The sequence below is a fragment of the Acomys russatus genome, chromosome 17, assembly GCF_903995435.1.
Source record: "Acomys russatus chromosome 17, mAcoRus1.1, whole genome shotgun sequence".
In the NCBI taxonomy this organism is placed as follows: Eukaryota; Metazoa; Chordata; class Mammalia; order Rodentia; family Muridae; genus Acomys; species Acomys russatus.
Genome location: NC_067153.1, coordinates 26,980,838 through 26,989,930, shown reverse-complemented (window position 1 = coordinate 26,989,930; position 9,093 = coordinate 26,980,838).

Genomic DNA, 9,093 nt, shown 5'->3' with positions numbered 1-9,093 from the left:
CTCATTCTTTTTACTAACTTATTTGTGTCCATTTGACTGATTACTTTTTATCATGAGAAACTAGTGGGCCATGCATCATTCCATTAAAAAGCAAACTTTTGTCTGAGACAGTAAATAGCCTTGTTTCTGCTAACGCTGGCAACGAACTACTGGTTTTACAGAGACACTGAAGTAGGCGCCAGATCCCTATCCAACATCTCCTCTTTTGGATTCATTACAAATGCATTGTGATGTGTATAGGACTGTTTTGAAACATGTGACTTTACCTCCCTTTGTCTTGATTTCATCATTCAGTAGACCCAAAACCTGGGTTGTTTTTTTCAGTTTTGTGATAGACTCTTTAAGTGCCAGTTTCATGCCTCATAGGACTATGCCTCCATCCACAGAGTATACTGGATTTTAGGTCTAGATTCATCCTTCTGCAAGCCTGTTCTGAGGAAACAAGTACCTCTTGTTTCCTAGACAGCTTTTCTCCTTCCTGTGTTTCAGTGTTCATGGTGTCCCTGTTGATAGAGAGGAACAGCACAGTCCTCGTATCCTTAGGCGTCCTGTTATCCGGAGCTTATCAGTGTGGCCTGTCTGCTAGTTCTACTGTCCTAAACAGGGAGATTGACCACCTGACTTTGTCACTTCCTCACAAGTCATCACCTGTGGAAACCAGAAGCATAACAGAGACAGTTATCTCTTATTCTTAAAAGATAAGGAACTGTCCTAAGATTCCCGTTTCCTGTGAAGCACTTGAAAGCACATTGTAGGGATCCTTGGAAGTCAACACTCAAACATGCCTCTCTATGTCAGCCAGGCAGAACTTGAAGCCTGTTTTCCCTCCTCCACACTCAACTGATAACTTGGAAACACTAAGGAAAAGTGACTGGTCGTATGCTTGTCTCTTTGCCTCCAAGCTGGAATATGGGAAGAGATGTTTTCTAGCAGAGGTGGGCAGGTGGTAAAATAGAATCTAGAGTCCCACTGGATCCAGTCTAGGCTCACTGTTCACTTGTAACAGTCAAGTAAACTTTCCACCAGCCTTGGCAGAATTAGTACACTCATAGAGAGCCATTTCTCAGGAATTTAAAATGAAACCCAACAAGAAGGTAAATAACCGTGGAGGCTTGGCTTTTATTTCTCTGTATGTCAAGTAATCTCAGCACAGCACAAACAAATAGAATGAAAGAAGAGAAGGTACAGTAACACCTTCTTTTAAGTTTCCTCTGTTTGTTGGGATTTGTGTCAGATTTTTTGCTGCCTCTAGGAAGTCAAATACATACTCAATTTTACTTAAGCCTGTAAATCCGGAAATGATTAATATGATTCATTGGAGAATCAGCCATTGCAGCGACCTCTTTCTAAATGTTGCTTTTTATCATCACTTAATTTTAGAATTGAAAAGAAAGGATGGCAAGTCATGGTCTCTGCATCCCTGAGTCACTTTTCCTTACCTACGTATGCCTAGGATGTGACTGGAAGTTGGCTTAGCTTCAGTCACTAGGATGAGGTAAGATTTCTATGCTAGAGGTTAGAATGGGATAAATATGAGGAAAGCACCACTCAGTGAGATGAGTAAAAGGTATATCAACCAAAAAGGTGACAAGGTGACAGATGGTTCAAAGTGGGATTTGTGTAGGCTGCCACTGTGATAAAATCTTGAGGCCAGTTTTTCCCAAAGTCGAAGACAGTGAAAATGTTCACAAAGATGACATACTTTCCTGTCATCCAACTTAAAAAAAAAATCCTATTACTTTCATCTCAGTTCACTAAGAATGTCTCAACAGTCTGCTAAATAAAAAACTCCCCTTTGAAGGGTTATAGATTATGAAGTGGGCAGACTGCCCTAGACCTCATAGTCTTCTAGGGAAGGCAGACATATATGTATGTGTTTCTAAATTAGGGCATATTTGGATTGGTTCTGCTATCATTTCCTCACACAATCCTGCTGTGGCTTCCAAAATGTGGGTTTATGATGCTCATCTGTATCCCCAGGACATGGTAACGTAGCCAAGAATGTCCATTACTAACCAATATCCAGACTCCCTTTCCTAATAAGCAAATTCCAGTTTGATTTGTGCTAGCATTACACATGGTGTAGTAATACTCTTACGCATACACTGTCCTCTGGAACTGAATATTACCCTATGTATCAGATAGTTTTCTGTCCCTGTGACAAAAATACCCCTTAAAAGCAACTAAAAGAGTTACCATGGGCTACGTGTGCTGGTACATGCGAGTATGATTGCAAAATGAATGCCAACCTGGGCTACACCCTTTAAAAAATAAAATAATCCATCACAGTAAGCAGCTTATGAAAGAAGGAGTAAAATTGGTGGACATTGTGTGTATACAGGCTTACCAAGAATCAGAGAGAGGGGAAGGGAAACAGAGACCTGGCTGTCATCTTCCAAAGCAGTTTCCAGAGGCGAACTGCTAGAGAGTTAGTTTTGCCAGCCAGACCTAATTTCCTTAATGTTCATCATGTTCTACAGTAGTGTCAACAGCCAGGGAACAGTGCTCCGGACATCAGACTGTGGGAGCATTTGGTTTTAAACTGTCATGCCATGTCATTCACTTGTGGTCAAAATGGAGTAAATAATTTAGTTGATAGCTTCTGCCTCCACTCTACTTGTCATTTTAACCCTTGCACAGCCCTCCTTGAGAGACAGCAGATAGATGAGATAGGAGACAGTCACGTGCTATTGTGGACCTCATGACTGATACCTTTGACTGTTGGAGCCATCTACTCACAATAGCAAAACATTAACATGGGCTGAAGACCATAGATGTAGTTGAGGTGGGTTGTCAGATCCACTACTGTATAACTGCCAGGGAATCTGAAATGAGACAAATAAATGTGTATTCTCTAAAGCTACGATGGGCTTTCTACTAAATGTAGAGAAACTGTCTCATAGCCAGTTCTTCTGTCATAAAACTTAACCCCTTACTTTCTTACTTGGTTTCTTAATTCTCCATATATGCAGACCTTAGTCCCATTAAAGTAAAAGGACATAGTCTTCTTGATCGATTTATGAGGTTAAATGGCCATGTTCAGGAATTCACCATGAAAGGAGAGTGGCGAATGGGGCAGGCAAGATGAGCTTCCAGATTAGGAAGATCCTGTTACTGCCAAGTGAAGAGTTTTACTTGGTTTCTCTTGGGGTTCTATGGGGTGAATTGAAGACTTTGGAAATGCTAGGCAAGCGTTTTACCACTGAACTATATACCCTCGGCCTGAATGGGTATTGAGGATGGATTGAACTACGTGTGTACAGAAAGAAGGCGAAGGATGTGCAAAAAGAAGCAAAATCATAAAAACAAAGTCTTAGATTCAGGAGAGAGCTTCACACAGGAAAAAAGGAAGTTTGTGGTGTAGGGGTGTGCCTAAGAAACCTTGCGAATTCTATATTGATTTGTTTGACTCTGACTCTCTCTCTCTGTGTTCTGTGTTCTTGCATGTATTTTGTTGAAGTTTGCAGCCTGCAGCCTGCATTGTTGAGGAGCTGCTTCCAGGAAATACTAGCAGTTCATGGGGAACCAAGAAGAGAGAAGAAACATGCCCCTTCAGATTTCTGAGTGCAGCCCCATAGAGAGATGATGACTGTGCATCAGGGAAAGAGCTGGCAGAATCACACAGGTGGTGCTGACCTGGCAGGATTTCAGGGCTGCAGGCGGGTAAAATGTCTAGGACTCACTACAGATCAGAGCAGTCTCAGTAGCCTGAGTCCATTGTTACAGGCCAATAGGTTTGTCCCCACAACCAGGAATAGTGTTTTCACTACATTTGCAACCCATGGCTAAGCACAACTTTCTTCTGTGTTTTTACACTTTCACTGCCAATCATTTTGTTATCTGTCCATCTGAAACCTTTGCTGACACAGAGTTTGAGACAAATGAGACAGGGGTTGCACTGAAGGAAGTTCGATAAAAGGCGTTGTCTCTAGGACAAGATCCAAATGCACGTGAGGATCTTGTCAGTCTGGCTTGGCGTCTACCCATAGGCTTCCTTTCACCACACACATTGTTCTAGCTTTAATCCCATGCATCCTGTGGCTACTTTATCATAATAACTTATTACCTTGAGTTGCATCTGTTCGCTGACCTATCATTGTCATACCTGATTCATTCTGAAATATGTTCAGTGTGCATAATGTAATATACAAAGTGTGCACTCAGATTCCAAAACTACCTATGACATGCTGACAGTGCAACACATATTTGTGTAACTCAAGTAAAGAAAAAGCGTGTTGCTAATATATTGGAGTCCTCTATGTGACCCTTGCCCAGTGGCTTCCCCACTCTCTCTCTTAGTTATAGTATACTTTTCCTTATTTATTCTTATGCTGCTTTGAATAGCTTTGTTATTTTAAAATATAATCCCCAAACAGGTACTTTTACCATGTTTACTTATAACTTAATATTATACTACAGAAATATTTTTAATATTAAATATATTATTTTTTATGTTTATTTTGCCAGGCCTGGCGCTGTATGCCTTTAATCATAGCGCTTGGGAGGCAGAGGCTAGGGGCTCTCTATGAGTCTCAGGACAGCCTGGTCTACATAGCAGGTCCAAGGCCAGCCAGGGATATATAACGAAACTGTCTCAAAAATGTTAATCTTATGTCCTTTTTGTAAGATAGTTTGATGCTGTTTATTGATAGGGCATGGAGTTGTAGCTTATTTTTATTTATTTTTTGCTAATGTCAGTTTCCCTCATTTTCTGGCTTTTGGTCTTTACAGTTATTTAGATTACCAAGTCTCCCTCCCTCTTCACTGCTATTTTTTCAATTTTAAAATGGGGACTCCTGCAGCCCAGGCTGGCCTGGAATTCTTAATGTGGCCGAGGATGATTCTCTTGGATCTGTCTCCCAGTGCTAGCAATGCGGGTGTGTGCTACCACACAAAGCCTCATTTAACTCCTTTTTACCATTGCTGTTATAAAAAGCATCAGACTATCCCTTGTTTGCATCATGATTGTTAATAAAATCATAAGTTTATGTTCAATTTTTACTTCTTATGATTACATATTTTCAAGTTAAATTATCCAGAACCATATCATATAAACATTCTTACCTGAATTGATCTCATAAGACCCTAACTTTTGTTACAATACTTCATATAAATTGAGTAATTGATTTAGTGATATATATGTGTGTGTGTGTTTGTGTGTGTGTGTGTGTGTGTGTGTGTGTGTGTGTGTGTGTATTTAGTGATAAAACTTTGACATTACTTTTAACTGTATGGTGTGAGTATCTTAGTTTGGGTTACTATTGTTATGATGAAACACCATGACCAAAAGCAAGCTGTAGAGGGAAAGGTTTATTTGTTTTATGCTTCTACATCCATAGTTTATCACTGAAGGAAGTTGGCTCAAGCATACTGGGATATGGCTATAACAGACCAGACCATGTTGTTTTGGGGAGCAAGCCAGTAAGCAGCACCCCTCCATGGCCTCTGCATTAGCTCCTGCCTCTAGTTCTCACCCTATTTGATTTCCTTTACTATCTTCCTTCACAAATAAATCTTTTCCACTCCAGCTTGCTCTTTGTAGTGTTATTTCATCATAGCTATACCAACCCACACTAGGACAATGAAGTCAGTGTCTTTTCAGCCATATGCACTCAACGTGGCTCATGTGTGACTACTGAAAATTCTTCTCTGCACTGCTATTGTTTTTTTTTTTCATCATGTAAGTTGATTTAATAGGTCTATTTGTTTCCTTCTGATTAACCTACTTAATGTTTTACTATTTGTAATTTTCTTTGCCAACTCCATGTGGTTTTAAATATTATATTTTATATGTGTACTCATTTGGGTTATTCAGAAAATGTGTGTGGGTGCAGAGAAAAAGGACACAGACTTTAGCTCAAGAGATAGTAGAAGCTGACACTATCAAAACTAATGGGGTAAAGGATGCACACTGATGGGTCAATGGTAGAATTCTCATATCCCCAAATACACAGGGTATACTGACAATTTCACAATCTACAGGATGTGCTCTAAGGCGGGAACCAGAAATCCCAAGAAAGCCTATGACATCATCTTACATACGAAGACAGTCTGCAGATCAGCTTCTCTTTCCTTAAGTTCTCAATTTTTTTTTTTTAGCTCTTGAAGCCTTCAACAGACTACATTATACCCACACATGTGTGGGGCACAGTTTACTTTACTCAAAGCCTTACAGATAAAAGTATTAAAAATATTTTTAAAATACCATCACACAGACACACCTGAACAATCATCTGGGTACTCTAGCCAAGATAAATTAACCATCACAATATGAGGCAAGAACAGTCTCCTTACATGTTTATTCCTGCTTAAGAATTTTAGCTGCTCTTAACTTTTTACATTTTTACAAGCAAATTACAGCCAGCTTGTTAGTTAGAGAAAACATGTGCACATAATTTTGATGGATCTTGGGGCTCCATTTGGATTTACTAAATTTGGACGTGCAGTGAAAGTGGCACAGAAGTCAAGCATGACTTCAGGGTGGGTAGGATTATACACAGAAGGAATGGCCACCAGCAAGTCTGGGTGAGAAGATCCAGAACGTTGTTCTCAAAATATTCTTGGATAAACATGGAAATCTGACGGATATCACAAGTAATGCGGTAAAAGCCATTAAGACACTGTGCCTGAATTAATGCCAAAAGGAAACATAATAATTTAAGATTGATGATGTCTAGAACATTCGATGTTTAAAGATATGCAAGATAAGGAAAACTGAACAGAGTAGAATAGAGTACAAGAGTAATGTCTTTAAAAGCAAAACAAAACAGAAGTTTAGGATACTCAGTCACTCGGTTAAAAGGAAAACCAAGAGAGTGGCACCTCATCGAGATAGGTAAAGAAAATGTTTCAGAGCAGAGTGTTCACTGTGCCAAAGGTGGCTGAAAACTCAAATAAAGCCAAATGCACATCACTACTCACTAGACACAGGATTAAATTTAGATAAAATCTTTCTCCCTTCCCCCCTTCCTTCCTTGTACCCCCTAGCCTCTCCTTCAAATTCAAGGCCCTTTCTTTCACTGTTATCAAATACATTTACACATTTGTATATAAATATATGTCCCCAAGTATAACCTGAGACCATATACATTACTTGTATACATGCTTTCAGGAGTGACCATTTGGCACTGGACAACTAATTGGTGTGTTCTTAGCTAAAGAGGAGCCCCTTTCCTGCTTCCAGTTTTACTCAGTTTAAAGGCGACATATTTTGAGAAATCTTGTACTGTAAATTCAGTGAAGGAGTATTGCAGAAAACAAGTGTCCTGGGAGGACTATGTTTTTTTTTTTTTTTTTTTTTTTTTGATGTTTATTGTTTAGATGACACTACACCATGTTTCTAGACAGAGATGAAAACCAATAATTTACACACGTAAAAAAAAGATTAATAAAGCATGGTTTAAAAGTAGGGTTCTTCACTACTCGAACTCAGTGGTTACTTGTATATTTGATGTTCTTATCTGGAAATCTATACAATAACATTTATCCTTGTTTTTTCATTCTGTTCAATTACAAATGTTTTGTAGGCAATGAACAGGGTGGAACCTTAAGCTTGGTGGTCAGTAACAGGACTTTGTAGTTGATTGATCAGCCTCATAAAGTGTTAATGGCCATAGGCTGCTTAATGAGTTACTGGCAAGGAGGGCCTTTGTAACTGCTGATGCTGGGAAAAGGCCATGCCTCCTTCTCAAACACAAAGGGATGACACTCTTCTGATGTATTTTAGAGACTTTGTAGCATGTGATTAAGAAAAGGGACAGACATTCTACTCAGCCTTTAACCACCCAGGATGCCTTATTTTGGTGTCCTTCCTGTCCTTAATGCAAATAACAGTTAAGCCCTCTGTGTGACCCCTAATGATAAGACAGTATTGCTGTAAGTGACCATCAATAAGTAAACAAGCCATACACGACACTCCAGTGATAGATTCACAAGCCTACTTGATCATTAACCAAGCAGAGCAACATCCACCCCCCCCCCCCACTTCCTGTGATGTTTCTCTTTCTAAACCTTTCCTACCCTGTGCTTTCTTCAACCACCAAGTCTTCTCAGAGCTTCCAACTGGAGGACCAGGCAGTAGAGATTGGAATCTCTCTGGATGAGTCTTTACTGGCAGGAGAGACTGCAACAATAGCACAGCTCTCTTTGACTAGCTTCTGCAGGAAATTCATTCCAATAGGATCTACCATATATGTAGATATATGCATGTGACCTACACTCAATGCAAAAAGGTCCATGAGCTAATCAATGCTCTTTGGGACTCCTTTATTTTGCATTCACAACCTCCTGTAAGGACACAATAACCCTTCAACGTCCTCCTTTGCAACTTGTTAGGCAACAAAGCAACATTAATTAATGACTCTGGAAAGTGCAGGATTTGGTTTTGTTGGTGGTGGTTTGTTTTGTTTTTTATCAGCACATTTCCCTTCAGAATGAAAATGGAAAATAAAGATGGTGAGAGGGAATATGTATGTAGTTTTTCTAATAGTAGTTATTATAGGCACCCATTCACACTTTCACTCATAAAAATATGTAATTAAAGAGCTTCTCTGTCCAATGTTCTGTGATAAGTCCATGCAGGTATGTTAGAAAGCCTCTACAACTAATGCTCAGAGGCTGTGGATCTGTGAAGAAAGTACTTGAACCTGTGCTTCCTTAGGAATTCAGCAAATTCTGGTGGGAGTGCAAACTTGTACAACCACTTTGGAAATCAATCTGGTGCTTTTTCAGAAATGTGGAAATAGGGCTACCTCAAGACCCAGCTATTCCACTCCTTGAAATATACCCAAGAGATGTTCTACCACATAACAAGGACATATGCTCAACCATGTTCATAGCAGCCTTATTCGTAATTGACAGAACCTGGCAACAACCTAGATGTCCCTCAGTCAAAGAATGGATAAAGAAACTGTGGTACATTTACACTATGGAATACTATTCAGCTATTAAAAATAAGGAAATCCTGAAATGTGCAGGCAAATGGATGGAACTAGAAATGATGATCCTGAGTGAGTTAACCCAGACCTAGAAAGCTACACATGGCATATATTCACTTATAACTGGACACTAGGCCAACAGAGATGTCCCTTGAAA